A 25,044-nucleotide genomic window follows, 5' to 3' on the forward strand; every position below is an offset into this window, starting at 1 on the left:
CTGATTGGCCACTCGCGGATGGGGTCAGGAAATTCGTTCGTTCACCTCACTACCTAATTGGTTATTCGCGTGATTATGGAACTATGTACAACTCAACAATTGGCTGCTTTAGATTGCAAGCGTAATGTGATAGGGTTAGAAACGCAATGTAGTTTTATCGCAGAATAAAAGGCCTGCATGATTTGCACCACGGAATAGCACGATTCTTACCAGAGCGGGCTGAGATTGATCTCAAATTCATGAGCACCGCGGCGTACACCTTCGCCAGAAGCAAGCGGCTTGCAAAACGAGTGCGCCCTATTTTTCGTAATGGCGCCTTTCCTGACTGTGGAAAGGGGTTGAACCAGGAGTGGAACATGGCGAAAATGGTCAACGATAACGGGTGTGAACAAGATTTACAGAGCACAGAGCCAAATGGACCGGCTCGGAGTACGGCGCGGTCCCCAACACGCAGATGCTCGTGAACTTGCGAATTTGCCAGGTGAGGTAACAGCTATCTCTATTGTCAATGCCACTCAGGAATGTCGTAGCCGACTACATTTACAATGGTTCCTCTTACATATCGATTAGCCAAAAACAATTATTTTTTATTTTTTTACTTAAAAAAAATAAGGTTTTTATTCATTAGGATCACGGGAAAGTAGTTAGGCATTTGAATTGGCCTACTAGTTGTTACGGAGTCTAGTTGATAGGTAATCGACTAGCCGGACTGTTCCCCGGGATAATTTCGAAATAAAGAAATGATAACTAACTATGCTGTAAAAGCCATAGGCCTACATACAACTCCACACGCACACTGGGAGGGGTTTGTTTGATCTTTCAAAGCAATATGCCCTAGTTGTATTCTCCTGGTCTCCTCCTCAAGCCATTAGGGGAGGGACCTCTGGCTTTGTAATCCAATTGGTTTTGAGAAGAAGAGGGGACTTGCGGAGAATGTAATTGAGAAAAGGCCATGGTGTCAAGAATGGAATCAAGTGGCCCAAAGCTCAGTCGTCGTAATTTAGTGGTGCACTAAGTGACTAGAGTTGATATGCCTACAAAGTATTTAAAAAAGATTCATGACATCTAGCCTATGATGACAAATTACTGTACCAATAGAGCATGTCATTCTTTAAATCTATTGCATGCTACTTTGCATGTTTCCTTTTGTAGTTGATACTTTTGACTGGTTTTTCTTCTTTGCTTGACTCCTATTGAAAGACACTGAATGCATAGGTGCTACTGTGTCCTGGCTCCAACATTCCACATGTGACCAGAATGCTGCTGTGTCCTGGCTCCAACATTCCACATCAAATTAAATTTATTTATATAGCCCTTCTTACATCAGCTGATATATCAAAGTGCTGTACAGAAACCCAGCCTAAAACCCCAAACAGCAAGCAATGCAGGTGTAGAAGCACGGTGGCTAGGAAAAACTCCCTAGAAAGGCCAACACCTAGGAAGAAACCTAGAGAGGAACAAGGCTATGAGGGGTGGCGGGTGGAGATTATAACAGAACATGGCCAAGATGTTCAAATGTTCATAAATGACCAGCATGGTCAAATAATAATAATCACAGTAGTTGTCGAGGGTGCAACAAGTCAGCACCTCAGGAGTAAATGTTAGTTGGCTTGTCATAGCCGATCATTGAGAGTATCTCTACCGCTCCTGCTGTCTCTAGAGTTGAAAACAGCAGGTCTGGGACAGGTAGCACGTCCGGTGAACAGGTCAGGGTTTCATAGCCGCAGGCAGAACAGTTGAAACTGGAGCAGCAGCACGGCCAGGTGGACTGGGGACAGCAAGGAGTCATCATGCCAGGTAGTCCTGAGGCATGGTCCTAGGGCTCAGGTCCTCAGAGAGAGAATTATAAAGAGCATACTTAAATTCACACCGGATAAGACAGGAGAAGTACTCCAGATATAACAGTCTGACCCTAGCCCCCGACACGTAAGCTACTGCAGCATAAATACTGGAGGCTGAGACAGGAGGGGTCAGGAGACACTGTGGCCCCATCCGATGATACCCCGGACAGGGCCAAACAGGCAGGATATAACCCCACCCACTTTGCCAAAGCACAGCCCCCACACCACTAGAGGGACATCTTCAACCACCAACTTACCATCCTGAGACGAGGTCGAGTATAGCCCACAAAGATCTCCGCCACGGCACAATCCAAGGGGGGGCGCCAACCCAGACAGGAAGATCACGTCAGTGACTCAACCCACTCAAGTGACGCACCCCTCCTAGGGACGGCATGGAAGAGCACCAGTAAGCCAGTGACTCAGCCCCTGTAATAGGGTTAGAGGCAGAGAATCCCAGTGGAGAGAGGGGAACCGGCCAGGCAGAGACAGCAAGGGCGGTTCGTTGCTCCAGAGCCTTTCCGTTCACCTTCACACTCCTGGGCCAGACTACACTCAGTCATATGACCTACTGAAGAGATGAGTCTTCAGTAAAGACTTAAAGGTTGAGACCGAGTCTGTGTCTCTCACATGGGTAGGCATACCATTCCATAAAAATGGAGCTCTATAGGAGAAAGCCCTGCCTCCAGCTGTTTGCTTAGAAATTCTAGGGACAATTAGAAGGCCTGCATCTTGTGACCGTAGCGTACGTGTAGGTATGTACGGCAGGACCAAATCGGAAAGATAGGTAGGAGCAAGCCCATGTAATGCTTTGTAGATTAGCAGTAAAACCTTGAAATCAGCCCTTGCCTTAACAGGAAGCCAGTGTAGGGAGGCTAGCACTGGAGTAATATGATCACATTTTTTGGTTCTAGTCAGGATTCTAGCAGTCATATTTAGCACTAACTGAAGTTTATTTAGTACTTTAGCTGGAAAGTAGAGCATTGCAGTAGTCTAACCTAGAAGTAACAAAAGCATGGATTAATTTTTCTGCATCATTTTTGGACAAAGTTTCTGATTTTTGCAATGTTACGTAGATGGACCACATGTGACCAGAATGCTGCTCTGTCAGCTCCATTTGTACTTCACATGGAGGGGTGGTGGTCCCTAGGCATGAAATGCTGCAATGCCTGCAAATTATGTAGGCAACGCCATTTATGTTAGAAAATTCCAAGCAGTCCCTTTACAAGTCAGAATATAGAATAAACTTAATGTGAATATACTCTGCTGGTTGTTCATGGTGTTGGCCCTTCATTTGGTTGAAATTTGTGACAAAATATCCACAGGAAAGTATTATTAACCCGACTTCAAAAACGTTGGTCTCTGTGGTAATGAAGATTTGTTTGCTCGTGACCAAAGGAATAAAACGGAAGTACATGCATGTAATCGAAGTCTGTAGGTGTTTACATTGTTTTGCATATGTGCAGGTGACATACATTTCAATGGCATCACCGTCACTCTAAAAAGTTGTGTAAACAGCACTTTCCTGTGGATATTCTATCCCAAATTGAGTGGCTGAAGAACCAACCGCACAGACAACCATCAGAGAAAGTGCAAATGTAATTAAACATTCTGGCTTGTAGGAAAAACGTATACAATTTTGCATTGCTATGTTTCAGACTGTATATTAAGTATTGGTATAAACGTCTGATTTTATTAGGCAAGCTCCTCATTAGCTCTGGTCCAGTGTGTTTATCTGCGGATGAGCCTCCTCTGAAGGAGGCTGAGACATGTAAATGCCCTGGACCAGAGCTAGCTCCTCACTGGCACAGTGTTGCCATGGTGTAAAGAGACTAACTTTGCAGGTACAGGGTACAAAAAGTTAAGTCAAGAAACACTCATACTGTTGAATACCTTTGGGTTGAAACTAGAGGTCGACCGATTATGATTTTTCAATTCCGATTTTATTGGAGGACAAAAAAAGCCGATACCGATTAATCGGACGATTTTATTAAAAAAATGTTTTATATACACTGCTCAAAAAAATTAAGGGAACACTTAAACAACACAATATAACTCCAAGTCAATCACACTTCTGTGAAATCAAACTGTCCACTTAGGAACACTTAGGATGCACATTTGTGGCCTGCTGGAGGTCATTTTGCAGGGCTCTGGCAGTGTACCTCCTTGCACAAAGGCGGAGGTAGCGGTCCTGCTGCTGGGTTGTTGCCCTCCTACGGCCTCCTCCACGTCTCCTGATGTACTGGCCTGTCTCCTGGTAGCGCCTCCATGCTCTGGACACTACGCTGACAGACACAGCAAACCTTTTTGCCACAGCTCGCATTGATGTGCCATCCTGGATGAACTGCACTACCTGAGCCACTTGTGTGGGTTGTAGACTCCGTCTCATGCTACCACTAGAGTGAAAGCACCGCCAGCATTCAAAAGTGACCAAAACATCAGCCAGGAAGCATAGGAACTGAGAAGTGGTGTGTGGTCACCACCTGCAGAACCATTCCTTTATTGGGGGTGTCTTGTTAATTGCCTATAATTTCCACCTTTTGTCTATTCCATTTGCACAACAGCATGTGAAATCTATTGTCAATCAGTGTTGCTTCCTAAGTGGACAGTTTGATTTCACAGAAGTGTGATTGACTTGGAGTTACATTGTGTTGTTTAAGTGTTCCCTTTATTTTTTTGAGCAGTGTATATATATCATACACACACATTTTTGTAATGATGACAATTGCAACAATACTGAATGAACACTTATTTTAACTTAATATAATACATAAATACACACACACAGCTCTGAAGTGACAATGATACTGAAGAGTCTGCTTAGGAGACAAATCCTCAACTGTTTGAATAAAAATAGAGTTTAAGTTACCTGTGATGAATGTTAAAAACAAAAACTGTAATTTCTATATGCAGGAAATCCTATTTTAATAATGGGCATGGTAAGAATTGACGACCAAAGTGCGAGTCATAATTCCCATGACACCTTTTAGCAAAATCTGAAAAGCAGTTCCTTCATTTATTCCATAGGATATTTTTTAGATTCACTTAAAATAAGGTCTGTGTTTCGTGTAGGCTTACACCACCATGCCAATTTTATAACTGTGTAGATATCCATAGGACAAGGTAACTCTGATCAATATTGGCTAAATATAAGCGAAGATAAAAAAATTTGTAGAGTGGATTTATGAAAATATGTTGACAAACGTTACCTTATCCTAGTGAGATTTACACGGGTATCAAAACGTTGAGGCGGTTTAAGCCTGCACGAAACACAGACCTTATTTGAAGTAGATCAAGACATTCTCTATGGAAGACATGAACGGTAAAATAATGAAGGAACCCCTTTCAAGTTCAGCTGCAAGTTATTACAGGAATTATAACGCGTCGACTATTTCTCTCTAAACCATATACCTTTGACTAATCCGGAAACTATCACCTCGAAAACAAAACGTTTATTCCGTTCCGTATTTTATCTAACGGGTGGCATCCATGAGTCTAAATATTCCTGTTACATTGCACAACCTTCAATGTTGTCATAATTACGTAAAATTCTGGCAAATTAGTTCGCAAAGAGCCAGGCGGCCCAAACTGTTGCATATACCCTGACTCTGCGTGCAATGAACGCAAGAGAAATGACACAATTTCACCTGGTTAATATTGCCTGCTAACCTGGATTTCTTTTAGCTAAATATGCAGGTTTAAAAATATATACTTGTGTATTGATTTTAAGAAAGGCATTGATGTTTATGGTTAAGTACACATTGGAGCAATGACAGTCATTGATTGTTTTTTTTATAAGATAAGTTTAATGCTAGCTAGCAATTTACCTTAGCTTACTGCATTCGCGTAACAGGCAGGCTCCTCGTGGAGTGCAATGTAATCAGGTGTTAGAGCATTGGACTAGTTAAAATGTAAGGTTGCAAGATTGGATCCCCCGAGTGGACAAGGTAAAAAATCTGTCGTTCTGCCCCTGAACGAGGCAGAACGTTCCTAGGCCGTCATTGAAAATAAGAATGTGTTCTTAACTGACTTGCCTAGTTAAATAAAGGTGTAAAAAAAATATAAAAAAATAGGCAAATCGGCGCCCAAAAATACCGATTTCTGTTTGTTATGAAAACTTTAAATCGGCCCCAATTAATCGGCCATTCCGATTAATCGGTCGACCTCTAGTTGAAACATTGTGCAATAAAACAGCAGGCGCCTTCAAGTGTGCAGTTATCCCATCCTTTTCTTTGATTGGTTATTTCACTGGGCATAATATTGTCTAAGTTGAAGATGCAGCCCTATCCTATTAGCTTTAAAGTTCTTTAACCATGGGATGTTCATTTGTCTTTGTTGGTCTCTACAGGAAAAAGATGTCAGGAATGGATAAGTGTTGTCCTCTGCTTCTCTCATAGCCTTCAACTTCTGTCACCTCCTTGCTCACTTCCACCTGGGTCATATGTGGTACATCCTTTTGGGCATTGGTAAGCACCGTTGATGGATGCATCAGTCATTAGAATAAGCGTGCGTTGATTGACAAGATTCTTGCTTACATGTCATCGCCCCCCTCCCTCTCAGTGGCAGGAATATTGACTGCAGACTTTGCCTCTGGTGTAGTCCACTGGGGGGCTGACACCTGGGGATCTGTGGAGCTTCCCATCTTTGGAAAGGTAGGAGATGTGACTGACTGGATTTGGAAAAGTATTGTCCCTCCCCCAAAAATTGTCTAATTACCTAATTGTTGTGATGACTTTCTGTTTTACTGTTCCTCCTGTTATTTTGAACTCACTTTCTGATATGTGGCCCCAGGCCTTTATCCGACCATTCAGGGACCATCACATCGATCCTACAGCCATCACCCGCCATGACTTCATTGAGACCAATGGTGACAACTGCATGCTGACCCTGATCCCATTGGCACACATGTCCTTCAACTTCCTTACCCTCTCGCCTGGTGAGCTGGAACGATTATCATTCAGCTGAGCCAATGCTATGGCTTTTGAACATTAAAAAAAAATATTATATTATATTTTAAATTATATTTGCTGTAAAATCTGTAGATCAAATGTGAGGTAACAAGTTCATAAAACCATAATGTCAAGTCTTATCTCCCCAGGCTGGCTGAACTATCCCCTGGAGAACCTGGGGTTCTGGTCTAAGCTTGAGGATCTGATCCAGAGTGTGATTGGGGAGAAGCCCAGGTCTGATGACCTGAAATGTGCCCACAAAACCAAGTAACCATTCAGACTGGCTGCAACCCTACCTCAGAATGAGTAATCAGTCTCCTTGCTTAACTCTAGCTGTAATCCATAGGCGACACAAACCTTAACAAGGGTTTGGTTTCAGAGATGCCGTATAGCTTTAAACCTTGCACATTTTGTCTGGTTCTATCTGTGGAGTGTTTTCTTAACCCACTGTGGAAATCTGAGTGCGAAGTGCTATTTGAAATCACTACTACATTGTGATACTTTCTCAAATCCTCATCTTATTCTATATTTCTGATCTCCTTTCTTGAGGTGTAACACTGAAGCCATTGTCACCATAAGGGACAGTCAAACATTTAATTGTCATCCACTTTACGAAGACTGAGAATGAGAAACTACCTTTCACAGAAAACTCTAAATACTTGAAGGAAACCGTCTTGCTTTTTTGCAGCACTTCGTCTCCCCCCCTCAAAAACAATGTGACAAAAAAATGCATCTCTCACTGGGCATGAACCCAGTATGTTGTCCTTCACCTGTCAAGGACTGCCTATTACCTTAATTTGCCATTTGTATAGTTGATGCCTGTTAATTCACCTGAGATTTTTTAAGTTTTGCTTTACCTTAGTGCTGGCTCGTATTTTGTCTATATCCAGTTGTCTTGATGGACATAGTCCGTGTGCAGTTAAAAAAAAAAATGGCCTTAACAATCACAGATGCAGTAATCTCTTGCCTTTCATTTCACTTCTCAATTTGCCAAACCTATTTTGTAACGCTTGTGTGATTTGTTCTTTTCAACCATTTTTCTTTCTGTCTTAAATTTGCTACTATCCACACATTCATTCTCAAATTTGCCACTCTTTTCCACACAAAGCATTCCTTTTTTTTATATATCAACCCAGAAGTTGTATACCAAGTTTACATAGATGTGGTCAAACACAATATTACCCTTCAGTGATATTGCCAATATCTGCCTTGTAACCACCATGCCAAGCAGGATTTGAAGGGTGATTAACATGCTGACCAGACCGGACACGTCGCGTGCGCGAGCGTCGCAAAATATATTTAGAAATCCATGTTATTCAATTATTGCACCCACACTGCTCGCGCGCGCTAACGAGCGTCTGCGGGCTAAAATAAAACTCATTCCTATTTCTGATGCAGATCGCGCTGCAAGTCCTGCCTCTCCCATCTCCTCATTGGTTTATAGAAGCAGGTACCCACGTGCCATCTCCTCATTGGTTATACCCACGTGGGTAACTGAAAGGCAAACTGTTTTGCCAGTAGTCGTGGTAATACAATGAAAGTTTAGATGCGATCACCATATAAGTTAAACGATGAAAAAGCCTGGAAAGAGGAGAGATGACTAGAAACGATTCGGTTGGCCGTTTTATGTGTGGATTAATTGTCGGAGTAGAGGTCCTTGTGCATTTCAGTTAAAATAACAACTCAATGTTTATATCCCAGGACAAATTAGCTAGCAACAGCAAGCTAGCTAAATAGGACAAATTAACGTTAGCTAGCAAGGGCAAGCTAACTAGCTAAATTGCCATACATGTTTAATGCTTTTCAACCTGTCCCCAAATTAATGTCATTGGTTCAGAGTTTGTTTTGATATTTTAACCTGCGTGTCGTCATCGCGTTTGGTGTGGGGGGACAAAATAAATGTATGCACGATGGCGCACGCGCGCAGCCGGTTTGGGTTCCGTGTAAGGCTACAGTGATGATGGCCTAATAATTATTTGAATGCAGTAGAAGAGTAATCAGAAGATATTTAATTAGCTAAGTACCTGAAATGAGTGCTTTGTGTGTGCTGTAGTAACCATGGTTGGAAATTAACTGTACAGTAGATACCTATGCAGTCTGATACTTAACCTGAGGCTTTTGTTTTAACAACCTTGGCTAGAAATGCTATCAGGTTTCAATCTGTCTGTTCTTAAATTCCCTTAACTTGGACATTATTTAATTACGAACACACGACTATCCCCCTCTGCATGTGACATTTATTGTCTTCAAAAAGGTCACCTACAGAAACGTAATGATGTGGGAGTTATTTTTCATAATGATTTGAACTCTGGGGCTTTTATTTCCAGCATCACAAACAAGAGAGACAGGTGAATAACATGCACACCACCAATCTAGAAATGATTTCCCCATATACTGTATCTGCAAATAGTTCCACTTGAAGAATAAAGGCTGTGCACAATAACATAGTTAAAACATGCTAATTGCCCACTGTGCTCAAATTACCCTTTTTAAATGTCACTTAAACTGACTTATATACTGTAAGAATGCATGCACACAATAGGTTGGCTTATGCAAGCAATATGATGGATCACCAGCTTTCCTTACTATTTTCATTTAACTAATTCATTACTTGATAATGGAATGAACTCAACCTGCTGTATATGACCACTTGAGTTTTGGGGCAGTTGTGCTATTGTTCAATAATGTAGTTTTTCAGTTGGTCCTTGATTTGAACAACTAAAATTGTTGCAATAATTATTTTATGTTTTATAATATTTGGTTGCCCAGCATTGGTTGGGATTGTCAAGGTTCAGAGTTATGAAGTTTGAAAATGTGTGTTAAACTAGCTGAGATATTCATATTGTTTTATTCAGAAGCAAAAAGCACTTATGCCTGAAAATTAACAAGTGTCCTTTATTCTTCTGACTGTTCATACATTTTTCAATTGTAGGTCAGCAGAGAAATTACTGCAGAGTTAAATGTTTAGTATAAGTAGGATATTGTAAAAGCTGGGAAAGTGAAACCTCTGGTCCTGTAAGCATGTTTCCATCCATAGTTTTTATGGGAGTAAAGTCCTATAAAAATCATGACAGCTTTGATATAAACAGGAAGTGTCTGAAATGTCGACAGACAATTTGTTAGTTCGACAGGGTGGGATCTGTTTTGTGTCTGTAAAATGAATTATGTTACAAATTTGAGGTGGAAATTATTACTAGCGCAATTTGTTGATCGAGTAACCATGTCGATGTAATTTTGCAGTCATGCGACACTGTGTTCCTCCCACTACAACTTGAAAAAGCATGCACAGCTTTAGGCTACAGATGAAATAAGTTATCAACTTCACAGTGTGGTGAAAAGATGTGGTGATGCGCCTTTCAAAAAAATATTGATTGTCTTAATTTGTATGCTAGTGAAAGGATGATCGGTGCTTAGCTGCCAATTAACCCGATCAGTCCCAAGACCCCAGCAAAAATCGTATTTTCGTTTATGACTTTCATTTATCTTCATGTCCAGCCTGCATGTTATATTTAGCATCACAATTACACTACTGGTCAAAAGTTTTAGATTAAAAATATTAAATAACATTTGGAGTCATGTAACTAAAGTGTTAAACATATCAAAATATATTTGAGATTCTTCAAATAGCCACCGTTTGTCTTGACAATTTTGCACACTTTCCATTCTCTCAACCAGCTTCACCTGGAATGTTTTTCCAACAGTCTTGAATGCGTTCCCATGCTTTTCCTTCACTCTGCGGTTTGGGATGAGTCCGACCATCTCAATTTGGTTGAAGTCGGGGGATTGTGGAGGCCAGGTCATTTGATGCAGCACTCCATCACTCTACTTCTTGGTAAAATATCCCTTACACAGCCTGGAGGTGTGTTGGGACATTGTCCTGTTGAAAAACAAATGATTGTCCTGTTGAAAAACAAATGATAGTCCCACTAAGCCCAAACCAGATGGGATGGCGTATTGATGCAGAATGCTGTGGTAGCCATGCTGGTTAAGTGTGCCTTGAATTCTAAATAAATCAGTGTCATCAGCAAAGCACCCCCACACCATAACACAACCTCCATTACGGTGGGAAATACACTTTCGGAGATCGTCCGTTGACCCACACCGCGTCTCACAAAGACATGGCGGTTGGAACCAAAAGTCTCCAATTTTGACTCCAGACCAAAGGACAAATTTCCACCGGTATACTGTCCGTTGCTCGTGTTTCTTGGCCCAAGCAAGTCTCTTCTTATTGGTTTCCTTTAGAAGTAGTTTCTTTGCAGCAATTGGACCAGGAAGGCCTGATTCACGCAGTCTCCTCTAAACAGTTGATGTTGAGATGTGTCTTGAACTTGAAGTCTGTGAAGCATTTATTTGGCCTGCAATTTCTGAGGCTGGTAAATCTAATGAACTTATCCTCTGCAGCAGAGGTAACTCTGGGTCTTCCTTTCCTGTGGCAGTCCTGATGAGAGCCAGTTTCATCATAGTGCTTGATGGTTTTTGCCACTGCACTTTGAAGAAACGTTCAAAGTTCTTAATTTTCTGTTTTGACTGACCTTCATGTCTTAAAGTAATGATGGACTGTCGTTTCTCTTTGCTTATTTGAGCTGTTCTTGCCATAATATGGACTTAGTCCTATTTGGTAAAAGACTATCTCCTATATATACCCCCTTGTCACAACACAACTGACTCAAACGCATTAAGAAGGAAAGAAATTCCACACATGAACTGTTAACAAGGCACACCTGTTAATTGAAATGCATTCCAGGTGACTACCTCATGAAGCTGGTTGAGAGAATGCCAAGAGTGTGAAAAGCTGTCAAGGCAAAGGGTGGCTATTTGAAGAATCTCAAATATAAAATATATTTTCATTTAACACTTGTTTGGTTACTACATGATTCCATATGTGTTATTTCATAGTTTTGATGTCTTCCCTATTATTCTACAATGTAGAAATAAAGAAAAATGCTTGAATGAGTAGGTGTTCTAAAACCTTTGACTGGTAGTGTAATTGTGATGCTAAATATAACATGCAGGCTGGACATGAAGTTACATGAAAGTCAGATAAACGAAGATATGATTGTTGCTGGGGTCTTGGGACTGATCGGGTTAATTGGCAGCTAAGCACCGATCATTCTTTGTGTTTTATTTATTTTTTCAGGACAACCAGGGCTACAAGTAGGACACTAAACAATTTGACAAGCTGTTGCATTCATGAGTTTTATTGACAAATGTCAACAACAACAAATAAGGCCCGTCAAAGAGAACCGTACTAATGATGAATTTATATTGTTTTCTCAGTGGGAAATTAAAATCCAACTAGTCAGTGACAACTATGTGGAGTTTGCAGTTTGTGACCGCAACGATGTGAGCTTATTATAGACACTATGCCCTTAGAAGATCATAGGAAATCCATGTAGAAGAACCCCTTACCTTCTAATGTCTCTTGTGTAGCTTGTCAGTGTCAGAGCTTACTACGAGGATTTGAATTATTGTATAGTAGTAGGAACAGGATAATAGTAAGTGGATCAATTTGTAATTATGACTATGGCTTCACTAGTTTATTAAATAATTCAGTTGAGGGGAAGAAGTTTGAAAGGATAAACTGAAATGGCTTTTAATATTGGTGAAATTGTAATCTCCTAAAGGACAATTTTCTGTCCAAGATAGGACATGCACGTTTAGGTTCTACCTCCGAAGAATGCTATTTATACATTTACAAATTCGCTGTGGGAATTTCCAAGTGGAGTTGATAAACATCAACATATAGGCTTTGGCTGTATCGCAGCAAAAGCCTGTCAGCAACCTACCTACTAAAGGTTGCACTGTGTCCATTACAATGTAGAAAAACACAAACTATCTTTCAATAGTTATCCATATTACCGGAACTTCATCTTATTCTTTTTAACTATTTATATGGCAGATTAGCAGCCGCAATTTATATAAGATGCCAAAACTTGAGATAGCAATAGAAGTCAAAGATAAGCCAGTGTTTCCATCTGTGGCGAAGTTTTCCCTAAATCAATGCTTATGACAAATCCAGCTCCAGAACTAGCCCTAGAGCCAGCTTGCTAATCTTTTGAATATGGTGTAGTAAAAAAAAACCCCAGCAACAACAGATAACATTAGTTAGCTAGAAAAGGTTAGCAAGATAGCTAGCTACTAAAGTTAAAAAGAATAAGATGAAGTTCCGGTAATATGGATAACTATTGAAAAATAGTTTGTGTTTTTCTACATTGTAATGGACACAGTGCAACCTTTAGTAGGTAGGCTGCTGACAGGCTTTGGCTGCGATACAGCAAAGCCAAGTCAGCCAGTGCTCAGGGTTCTCACAGGGGAAGTGAAATGATAGGCTACAATGACTTTGGTCATGATCATGCATGCCACAAATGACATAAGTTCCTTAAATTTTCTAACGTTACAGCCATCAAAGCAGTGGAGCGTGTAGTGAAGCAAAACTTCAGTGGTCAAAAACCATAATCTTAGGGCATATCACGCAATTATACTATTTATAAAAGTACCAGTGACTTGATCAATACGAAAGTGGTCATTTGACGTATGCTACGCTACAGGACTGTTTTGCTGACACAGACTAGAATATGTTCCCAGATTCCTCCAATGGCATTGAGGAGTATACCACCTCAGTCATCGGCTTCATCAATAAGTACATCGACAACGTACGTACGGTCACTGTGGGGACAACATTTCCCAACCAGAAGCCATGGATTACAGGCAACAGCCACACCGAGCTAAAGGCAAAAGCTGCCACTTTCAAGGAGCGGGACACTAATCCGGACCCTTATAAGAAATCCCGCTATGCCCTCAGATGAACCATCAAACAGGCAAAGCGTCAATACAGGATTAGGATTGAATCCTTCTACACTGGCTCGAATGCTCGTCGTATGTGGCAGGGCTTGAAGACTTACAGACTGCAAAGGGAAACCCAGCTGCGAGCTGCCCAGTGATGCGAGCCTACCAGACAAGCTAAATGCCTTTTTTTATGCTCGCTTCGAGGCAAGCAACACTGAAGCATGCATGAGAGCACCAGCTGTTCCGGACAACTGTGTGATCACGCGCTCCGTAGCCGATGTGAGCAAGACTTTTTAAACAAGTCAACATGGATTACAGGGCCAGGTGGTTTACCAGGATGTGTACTCAGAGCATGGCGGACCAACTGGCAAGTGTCTTCACTGACATTTTCAACCTCTCCCTCACCAAGTCTGTAATACCTACATGTTTCAAGCAGACCACCATAGTTCCTGTGGCCAAGAAAGCAAAGGTAACCAGCCTAAATGACTACTGCCACGTAGCACTCACGTTGGTAGCCATGAAGTGCTTTGAAAGGCTGGTCAGGGCTCACATCAACACCATCATCCCGGAAACCCAAGACTCACTCCAATTCGCATACCCCCCAAAACAGATCCACAGATGACACAATATCAATCACACTCCACACTGGCCAAGCACGACTCCAACACCATCATTTAAGTTTGCTGACGACAACAGTGGTAGCCCTGATTACCGACAACGATGACACAGCCTATAGGGAGTAGGTCAGAGACCTGGCAGTGTGGTGCAAGGACAACAACCTCTCCCTCAATGTGAGCAAGAGCTGATCATGAACTACAGGAAAAGGAGGGCCAAACATGCCCCCATTAACATCGACGGGGCTGTAGTGGAGCGGGTCGAGAGTGAAGTTCCTTGGTGTCCACATCACCAACGAACTATCATGGCCCAAACACACCAAGACATTTGTGAAGAGGGCACGACAACACCTTTTCCCCCTCAGGAGACTGAAAAGATTTGGCATGGATCCTCAAAGTTCTACAGCTGCACCATCGAGAGCATCCTGACTGGTTACTGCCTGGTATGGCAACTGCTTGGCAAGGTGCTACAGAGGGTAGTGCGTACGGCCCAGTACATCACTATGGCCAAGCTTCCTGCCATACAGGACCTATATACTAGGCGGTCAGAGGAAGGCCCCAAAAAATTGTCAAAGACTCCAGTCACCCAATCATAGACTGTTCTCTCTACTACCGCACGGCAAGCGGTACCGGAACGCCAAGTCTAGGTCCAAAAGGCTTCTTAACAGCTTCTACCCCCAAGCCATAAAACTGCTGAACAATTAATCAAATGGCCACCCGGACTATTTACATTGACACCCCCCCCCCCCCCCTTTGTTTTTACACTTCTGCTACTTGCTGTTTATCTATGCATAGTCACTTTACCCCTACCTACATGTACAAATTACCTTGACTAACCTGTACCCCTGCACATTGACTCTGTACCCTTACCCCCCCTGTATATAACCTTGTTATAGTTATTTTATTGTGATTTACATTTGAGTTAATTTAGTAAATATTTTCTTTAATCTTTGTTGAACTGCATTGTTGGTTTAGGGCTTGTAAGTAAGCATTTCAAGGTCTACAGCTTTTGTATTCGGCACATGTGACAATTTACAATTTGATTTGATTTCTAATACAGACTAGCTAAAAAAAAAAGACAAATTATCCAATGGATTATGGTCATTTTCTGAAAAGAAGAAAAAGTGCAAGTTTTCATCCCATATTTACATTTTCTCCATGACTCAGGTGGCCAAGTGAACACAAGGCTGTTTGGGTCCTCTCAGTCGCAAAGAGGAATAATGTTGCAGCTGTTTCTGATTTAATAAAGGATGCCATCCTGGTGGGTGGTAACATTCAAATAAAACCTAGCCCTGAAAATAATTTGTATGTCATATCATAGGAAAAGACGCTGCATTCATACGGATCTGCACAAAGTGGGCATTTCGGATTTGTCACTTCAAGCCCAAATATATAATACTTAGACTAAAATTAAGACTTTACTTAAATCGTTGTGCAACATCATGGGTAAGCTCTAGCCATCGTCTTTCAGCTCAAAGGGGGACTGGTGTGGGCGTTTTAAGTCTTTCAGATCATGTTGCTATTGACCAATGCCAAACTGTTTGACTATTTCTTTTCCCATGATCTATTTATGTGGTATATGCAAGATTATTTGTCATGCCATTGCAGATTTGAAGTTACAGGGTCTAACTGATGGATTGTAATATGATACAGTACATTAAGACGCGTTAGTTTGTACTAAGCGATCACCTACTGTAGATGTACAGTGAGCACTCAAAGTATTGGGACAGTGACAATTTAGTTGTTTTGACTCTGTACTCTAGCACTTTGGATTTGAAATGATACAATGACCGGTTAAAGTGCAGACTGTCTATTTGGCTTTAATTTGAGAGTTTCTTCAACTATATCGAGTGAACCGTTTAGAAATTACAGCACTTTTTGTACATAGTCCCCCCAAATTCACTTGTGTATTGAATTAGTCCAAAGTTTAGTATTTTGTCTCATATTACTAGCATACAAGGATTACATCAAGCTTGTTATTCTACAAACTTTTGGATGCATTTGCTGTTTGTTTTGGTTGTGTTTTATATTATATTGTGTCCAATAGGAATGTATTGTGTCCTTTTTTTCCCCCCTAAACACTTCTACATTAATGTGGATGCTACCATGATTACAGAAAGTCTTGAATGAATCGTGAATAAGGATGAGTGAGAAAGTTACAGATGCACAAATATCATACCACCAAGACATGCTAACCTCTCACCATTAAAATAACAGGGGAGGTTAGCATTTTTTGGGGGGGGTGTGATATTTGTGCGTCTAACTTTCTCACGCATCATTATTCACAATTCATTCAGGATCATCTGTAATCATGGTAGCATCCACATTAATTTAGAATGTTTAGGAACATATTTACAATAAAAGTGACTCCAAAACGAAAATATTATTTACCATTTAATTTCTATTGGCCACAAAATTATCTGAAACACAACCCAAACAGCAAATGCATCCAACAAATTTGACTTCTGACTGACTACTTTAATACACATAAGTGAATTGGCCCTAAGACTTTTGGTCCCCTAAAATGGAGGGACTGTACAAAACGTGATATAAAATCTATACGGTTCACCCGATATGGATACAAATACCCTCATATTACAGCTGACAGTCTGCACTTTAACCTCAGTCATTGTATCATGTGCTGGAGTACAGAGCCAAAACATGCTGTCTCAATACTTTTGTTGCTCGCTGTAAATGTGTGATTTAGTAGTTATTTTAATGACCTAATTGCTTTAATACAATGCTTTTTCATGAATGGATTTAGCTAAAGGTCTTGTTGAAAGTGTACAATTGGGGTTTGTCTAAATGTTAAAAGAAAAGATGTTGCCTAATGCACTTATTTTTTTTGTCAAGAATGAGATCAATCATGTTAAATGGTTATTGTTGATTTGTTCAGGTGTTTCTGACATGTTTGTCTGAATGAAATTTGTAGTGCTCCTTGGACCTTTAAAAAGCTGGCCTTGTCTTCTCTGCTGAGAAGTTATAAATGTTGTTTATCGGTACAATATGGTTGGCCTACTTATGGCTTACAATTTATATTATATTTATAAAGAAACTAAATAAAAAAACAAGGTAGTACTTGGTTGTGTTCATTATTTCCATTAGAAGCATATCTAACAAAGACCATCCATGAGAACAGGGGTGTCAAACTAATTTTGCCCCGGGGAGTGCATTCCTTCTTCAACGAGGTCCGGAGGGCCGCACTAAATTGGTTATATTTCCACAGTCAAAATGTGTTCTTTTTGGGGGGAATTTAAGGCTCCCTGACTGTCTAGCTTTCATTAGTGAGCTGGACACAGTCAATAAACTATGAATGAAGGTCCATTATCATTTGTACACAGTTTCAATTTGGTTTTTGTCATTTTAAGTATATTATGCTATTATATTTCTTAGAAATATAGCTATGCCATTGTCAAAATAACTACCATGATAAATCTATGAATTAAACTTTTCCCAAAGTGGTCTCTAGGTAAATCAAAAATATCTGACCCCCCATTGAGTGTTGGGAACAAGTTGCCCCTAACCACTGGTCCAGGGTTAGATATGTTTAATCGCCCTTTTGGTTAGGATTTGTGGTGGGTAAATCTGATCTGTGGATCAATTTATACTAGGTAATGTGGATCAATTTACCTCGAGCAAGCGCGTTCCCATCTCTCCGCTCCCATGCTGCAACCAACCCCCAACCATGCTTACGTGCGCGCTCCCGCTATTAAGCGACAAGATGGCGGTCGCCGCCGGATCAGGTAAACGGTTCAGCTAAATAAATGACTAGCTACCACATTACTAATTTCGTGTAACATTCAAATAAACGTTTGCTGATAGTGTATATACGCTCCAAGATACTTTCCAGAAATGCTCAAGTAGTGCTTATTTTACTAAAACATGGCTATGTATAGCTGCTAGCTAGCGGCTAACGCTAGCTACCGAAGTTAGCTCTCACCTGCTATCTGCCAGCTGACAAGGCTTTTGGTCTCGCAAGTTCTAGTGTATTGAAGCTAACATGGTAAATTCCGTTGGAAAACCTCTCCATGCATAGTTACCCATATATTTAATGCTAAATTTAACTCCGTTGACATGGCAAAAGAGCTCGTCAACCTGTGTCGACTGATCAAATGCCGCGTCATTCATCAAGCGTTGTTTTTAGCCTGTTAGCTAGCTTCCACGTCCAGAACGCCATTGGCAAGAGAATTACCAGCTAGCTAACGTTAGTTCATTATTAACTAGTCGCAGGAACAGCTCGAACTGGCTGGTTTGTGTGTTGCATGTTGTCAGCACACGTTACAGTAGCTACCTAACGAGTTGCTATTTGTTGTTAGCTGGTTTGCTAGCGTAGTCAACTAACGTTAGTCAGATAACGACTCGATTTGTTACTGTAGTGATTTCGTGATCTAACTTCAGCTAACTTGTCAGTCACATTCATTGGACTTGTATTAGTTAGCTAACTACCCAGCGTACGTGGGGAAGATGGCACTATCGGCTTTCTAATGCGATCAATTATTTAGCTAACGTTAGCTCACTCATCTGAATTTAGGCCAGAACCGTTTGGGCCTACTATGAACTGAAATAGCAAACGTTAACTAGAGAGAATTGGCTAACTAGCTACCCACACATTTATGCGGATTACGTTTACCGTCCACATTACGTCAATCCACACCTCCAATTTGTTCTCTAATACAGGCCAGTAACGTTCGTTTGAATTAGCAAGCTACTGTAGCTATACACTTAATAATCATTGAAAAACTCCTCAAAATAGTCAGGGGCTTTATTGTAATTACATTGGGCAGTGATAGTGGGGTAATTGATGCAGAGTGGTCTCTATAAAGACAGACAAATAAATGTGTTACACAGCTGTAATAAGCCTAATTATACAGTAACAATCCGTTTTATTGCTAAAATCAAAATAAGCAGTAATGTTGTAAAGGTAAAATGGCAGGTAAATGCCACACACATACCCAATCAGACTACCAGATAATCTAGACGGGGAATTTAGCAGATTATTCCCAGAAGCTCAGTGTGAATGGGTCGACTCACTAAATCTGCCCAGAGTTATTGCTAATTTGTCTCATGCGAAACTCTCACCACCTATCTACAGGTTTATGGACAGATGTTGAGTGGAGTTCAAATGTTTATGAACAACAGCTGTTTTCTGGAGCTGCTTGAAGGAACTGACTGGTAGGAAGTGGAATCTGGCTTTATAGCAGTTTCTTATTGGCTACTGCTAACCTATTGGTCAATGGAACAGGTACAGGTGTGATTGGCAGAGGATGTGACCAATGGCTGGTTAGTGGCACTTTCAAACTGTTTTGGCACAGACTGAGGTGGTCTGACCCGCTCGCCTGGTTTTACTGTCAAAGCTAGCCCATCCTTCATACCACTGCTGGCTTGCTTCTGAAGCTAAGCAGGGTTGGTCCTGGTCAGTCCCTGGATGGGAGACCAGATGCTGCTGGAAGTGGTGTTGGAGGGCCAGTAGGAGGCACTCTTTCCTCTGGTCTAAACAAAGATCCCAATGCCCCAGGGCAGTGATTGGGGACACTGCTCTGTGTAGGGTGCCGTCTTTCGGAAGGGACGTTAAACGGGTGTCCTGACTCTCTGAGGTCATTAAAGATCCCATGGCACTTATCGTAAGAGTAGGGGTGTTAACCCCGGTGTCCTGGCTAAATTCCCAATCTGGCCCTCAACCATCACGGTCACCTAATAATCCCCAGTTTACAATTGGCTCACTCATCCCCCTCCTCTCCCCTGTAACTATTCCCCAGGTCGTTGCTGCAAATGAGAACGTGTTCTCAGTCAACTTACCTGGTAAAATAACGGATAAATAAATTTAAAAAAAATATACACTGAGTGTACGGAACATCTTCCTAATATTGAGTTGCACCCCCTTTTGCCCCCAGAACAGCCTCAATTTGTCAAAGCATGGACAACAATGTTTCAAAAGCGTTCCACAGGGATGCTGGCCCATGTTGACTCCAATGCTTCCCACAGTTGTGTCAAATTGGCTGGATGTCCTTTGGGTGGTGGACCATTATTGATACTCACGGGAAACTGTTGAGTGTGAAAAAAACAGCATCATTGTAGTTCTTGGCACACTCAAACCTGGCACCTACTGCAATACCCTATTCAAAGGCACTTAAATATTTTGTCTTGCCCATTCACCCTCTGAATGGCACACATACACAAGCCATGTCTCAAGGCTTAAAAATCCTTTAACCTGTCTCCTCCCCTTCAACAACACTGATTGAAGTGGATTTAACAAGTGACATCAATAAGGGATCATATCTTTCACCTGGATTCACCTGGTCAGTCTATGTCATGGAAAGAGCCGAACATGGTTTTGTACACTGTGTATATTGAAACTTAATGGGATGTACTGTTTGTTTTGTCTTGTGTGGTATTTCAATCTTTTCTGTTTTGTGCTTGTTTGTCTCACACACCAACAGGCGTTAAGGTTCCTCGTAACTTCCGGCTGCTTGAAGAGCTGGAAGAAGGCCAGAAAGGTGTGGGGGATGGGACAGTGAGCTGGGGCTTGGAAGATGATGAGGACATGACCTTAACAAGATGGAGAGGGATGATCATTGGCCCTCCTAGGGTGAGTTGGCTACTCTGATTCACAGGAATCCACCAAGTTTGGCTCACTGGCCTTGTCCAGAAACAACCCCTTAGGCCCTACCCCGCTAGGCAACTGTGGAGGTCTGAGAGGATTGGACAGGTGTAATCAATATGTCAAAAATTCCGCCTAGCCCAGGGGTGTCAAACATACGGCGCGCAGGTTTGATAAAACAAAGAATGCATTATTTTTTGTCAATAAATGTACATTTGCGGGGGACAATCTTAATCAATATTGAAATGGGTAAAAACCAAATCAAAACTATTTTGTCCAGCTTGCTAACAGTTGGACTGTCGGGGAGCATTTAAAATTCCAAATGTAATGGACAGAGGACTACTTTTTGCAAATTTTTGCCAGCGTGGAAATAAAATGAATTATATTTACAGCCCTCAGGATCTCGGTGAAAACCGAATGCGGTCTGAGTTTGACAACCCTGACCTAGCCTATCAAAGGGGCAAGGTGGAGCTATTAACGTAATGCTAAACCCATTCTTACTGATGTCTTTGTCATTTTTCAGACAATCTATGAAAATAGGATGTACAGTCTGAAGGTTGAATGTGGGCCCAGATATCCAGAGGCCCCACCGTTTGTCAGATTTGTAACTAAGATAAACTTGAATGGTGTGCACAACTCCAATGGTGTGGTATGTAAATCTGTTTGTCTTTCAAAATGTTTCCATTGTATAATAGTTAATACTGGCTGTCTCATTTGTGTTGTAGATATTTTTTTATGTATGTTTAAGGATTTGATTGTTTATTGAAGTGAATGACTGATTCATTTGCCCCTGGCTCCTATAATAAGATATGGATTTCAGTGCAGGGCTAATGCCTACTATGTTTAGGTTACATTACAGACAGAGGAAATGTCACATGCAATATGAGTCCATTGGCAATACTTTGCTTGAACATACTAAATGTAGTTATGCATGATCATATAGGATGTACGTTCCGCTGGATAGGCTATTCCACAAGTTGCATTTATGTAGACTTTTTATATCCATACAAAAATGAACTATTTTTACCAGATTATGTAGCGAATAATTTTTGGGATATGTTTGTTGACAACTAACCAGTACTTCAGCCAACCATGATATTACTACAAAATATATAGAGAGATTTTTGAGTCATGTTTTGTGAGTGTGCGTGATTGAGGTGTAATGTTTCTCTCCTTCCATTGTTCCCTGTCCTGCAGGTTGACACACGAGCAGTGTCTGCACTGGCCAAGTGGCAGAACTCCTACAGCATCCGTGTGGTCCTGCAGGAGCTCAGGCGGCTCATGATGTGCAAGGAGAACATGAAGCTCCCCCAGCCACCAGAGGGCCAGATCTACACCAACTGAGCCCATGCTACTACTCTCCTTCTCCTTTTCCCTCTTTTGTTTGCGTTCATCCTTTCATCCCATCCACCACCTCCCTCCTTATTTTAATTAATTTGCCAGCCAACACTCAAGCGCACACACACAGGGATGTACGTGTGGCCGAACACACGAATGCAGACACCCACAAACATGCAATCACTTCTACATGCGCCATTCTCAGGCCCTGGCCCCTCCCCTTTCCATCACTGGAGCTCTGGTTGGACTAGAGAAGACTAGGTAGGCGGAGTCATCGGTCCAGCCCTGATCATTCGAATACTGTACATCTTACTAATCTTTTTTTATTATTATTTGTTATAAATGCAGATTGTACAATAACATAAATAATCTTATTGAGTGTACATGTTGTGTGCTCCCTTTTTGTAATAGAGAGGACCCTCCAGCGATTATGCAAGTATTTGTGGATTTTGTTCAGTGCAAGATATAAATTAGATAAGAAAAACGTATCAGGTTCTAAACATAAAGTTCAACCAGTCAATTTACCTCCCCATTGATTTAGAGAGCTTGATTTCTTCGGTGTTTTTTGGGGGCTTTATGCATGTCTAACTTATAGCAATTTATTTATGGGCTCCACTGGAAATGCATGTGACTGCAGCAGCTTATAGCAAGATCCCTGAAGTAGTAAGCTCTTCAAGCTGTCACTTTAGTCAACACACACCTGGCCATGACAGGCAACCACTGATATTTAGCGTCCTATATAATTATTTATATATTTTTTTAAGATACCAGAAATGTTTAGTTCATAAGTGTCATTGGGTGTAAAACACAATACAATAATAACATATGTCATCTGAAAGGATTCACAAACCAGAAAACCTGCAACCATTTAAGCCAACAACCCTTGAATGGAGATAACTTGAATTGGGCTACCTCTTTTGGTCCTTAGTTGGAGAGTAGAATTGACCAATAGTCATGTCTTCTTTTATAATAAGGTTTTTTTTCTTCCCCCTTTCCTATCATAATTATTGCATCATACATTCACACGTATGTATAGTGTCTGTATTCCAATGGTTCTAACCCCCTGCAGGCATTTCCCATGTTTGTTTCAGAATGCTAGTGTCATTGAGTTTGCCATTCATACACTGTCAGTGTGGGTTATGGAACTACATTGATTGTACTTTTACACTATCTTGGTCTGTACAGGATCTTATGTATAGTGTTCGTCTGTTCCCCTTTAGTGATCTTACCAAACATGCAGTAAATATCATAGGGTGACCAGTCTTGTGACTATTTGTTTATCACAAGCTAGGTTTCCATCAAATTGGCGACAGATTTTCATGCTAATATTCTACAATCCACAAAGACAATGTTCACACCAATGGTGTGTTTCCACCAAAGGGACTTGTTGCTGATAAAAGTCAGTGGGTGATGACGTAGTGCACACAAAATGTACTTTTTCGCTTAAGTTTTCATGTACCGAATAAAAATCTAAAGTTCAGTGTGTTTCCATCGCATTTTCAACTCTACCCATAGTTTTCTCACAAATTGTTGCGTTACAAAGCAAATGTGCCTACTTTGGTCAACAGCTCTTGTCAACAGCTGGCAGATACTGTGCGGGTAGTCTAGTCTACATGATGAGATTATTATGGATAAGAGCGAAAAAATATTTGTGTTAAACGTCAGTCAAGCATCGATCATCATATAATCGCATGACTCCAAATGTACTTCGATATGATAGTTACTATATCAATATGAGGTTGCAGCCAGCATTTACATTAAGGCGTTTCCACCGCCATTTTTCTTGTAATACATTTCACTGATACAAAAAGATCCCAGTTTTTCAAACGAACAAATTATGTCTGCATTTATACAATTGTACCGAAACCTCCTGTTTCCATAGATGTGATTTTTTAATACCGTATGACTACTCGCATACAAACTGGATGGATACGTGGTTAGTAATAAAGGTGGGTAGTTTATTGATCTTATCAGGTACAATATTAAAATGATTATGTTCTTCATGAAGTAATATCAGAGGGAATAATATCCATCAAAAGGGGGCAATCTTATAATCAAAGTTCAGCATTTATAAAGTTATTGAGACCCTCGTGGACATAATAAAATGGGGTTAAATATTAATTAAAGGGACAGTAGACACACAACACCAGTGGTGATTGTGATTGTTTGCTTTTATTTAACTAGGCAAGTCCATTAAAAACAAATTATTTTTTACAATGACGGCCTACACCGGCCAAACCCAGATGACGCTGGGCCAATTGTGCACCGCTCTACTGGACTCCCAAGCACAGCTGCTTGTGATCAAATTAAATTGTATTTGTCACATGCACCGAATACAAGAGGTGTAGACCTTACAGTGAAACACTTACTTACAAGCCCTTAATCAACAATGCAGTTTTAAGAAAATACCTATAATTAAAGAGCAGCAATAAATAACAATAGCGGGGCTATTTACAGGGGGTACCGGTACAGAGTCAATGTCAATGTGCGTGGGCACCGGTGTCGAGGAAATGTGGGGGGGGGCAATGCAAATAGTCTGGGCACCCATTTGATTAGCTGATCAGGAGTCTTACGGCGTGGGGTAGAAGCTATTTAGGAGCCTCTTGGACCTAGACTTGGTGAACCGGTACTGCTTGCCGTGTGGAGCAGAGAGAACATTCTATGACTAGGGTGGCTGGAGTCTTTGACAATTTCTAGGGCCTTCCTCTGACACCTCCTAGTATAGAGGTCCTGGATGGCAGGAAGCTTGGCCCCGGTGATGTACTGGGCCGTACGTACTACCCTCTGTTGTGCCTTGCGTTCCGGGGCTGAGTAGTGGTGCAACCCATCAGGATGCTCTCGATGGTGCAGCTGTAAAACCTTTTGATGATCTGGGGACCCATGCCAAATATTTTCAGTCTCCTGAGGGGGAATAGGTCTTG

General features: G+C 41.2%; 1 pseudogene; it reads left to right on the plus strand.

Moving 5' to 3' along the window:
• Positions 1 to 341: 341 nt before the first annotated feature.
• On the plus strand, positions 342 to 23,603 carry LOC120058649 (annotated as a pseudogene).
• The last annotated feature ends 1,441 nt before the right edge of the window (positions 23,604 to 25,044 follow it).

The sequence above is a fragment of the Salvelinus namaycush genome, chromosome 14 (genome assembly GCF_016432855.1).
Source record: "Salvelinus namaycush isolate Seneca chromosome 14, SaNama_1.0, whole genome shotgun sequence".
Classification (NCBI taxonomy): domain Eukaryota; kingdom Metazoa; phylum Chordata; class Actinopteri; order Salmoniformes; family Salmonidae; genus Salvelinus; species Salvelinus namaycush.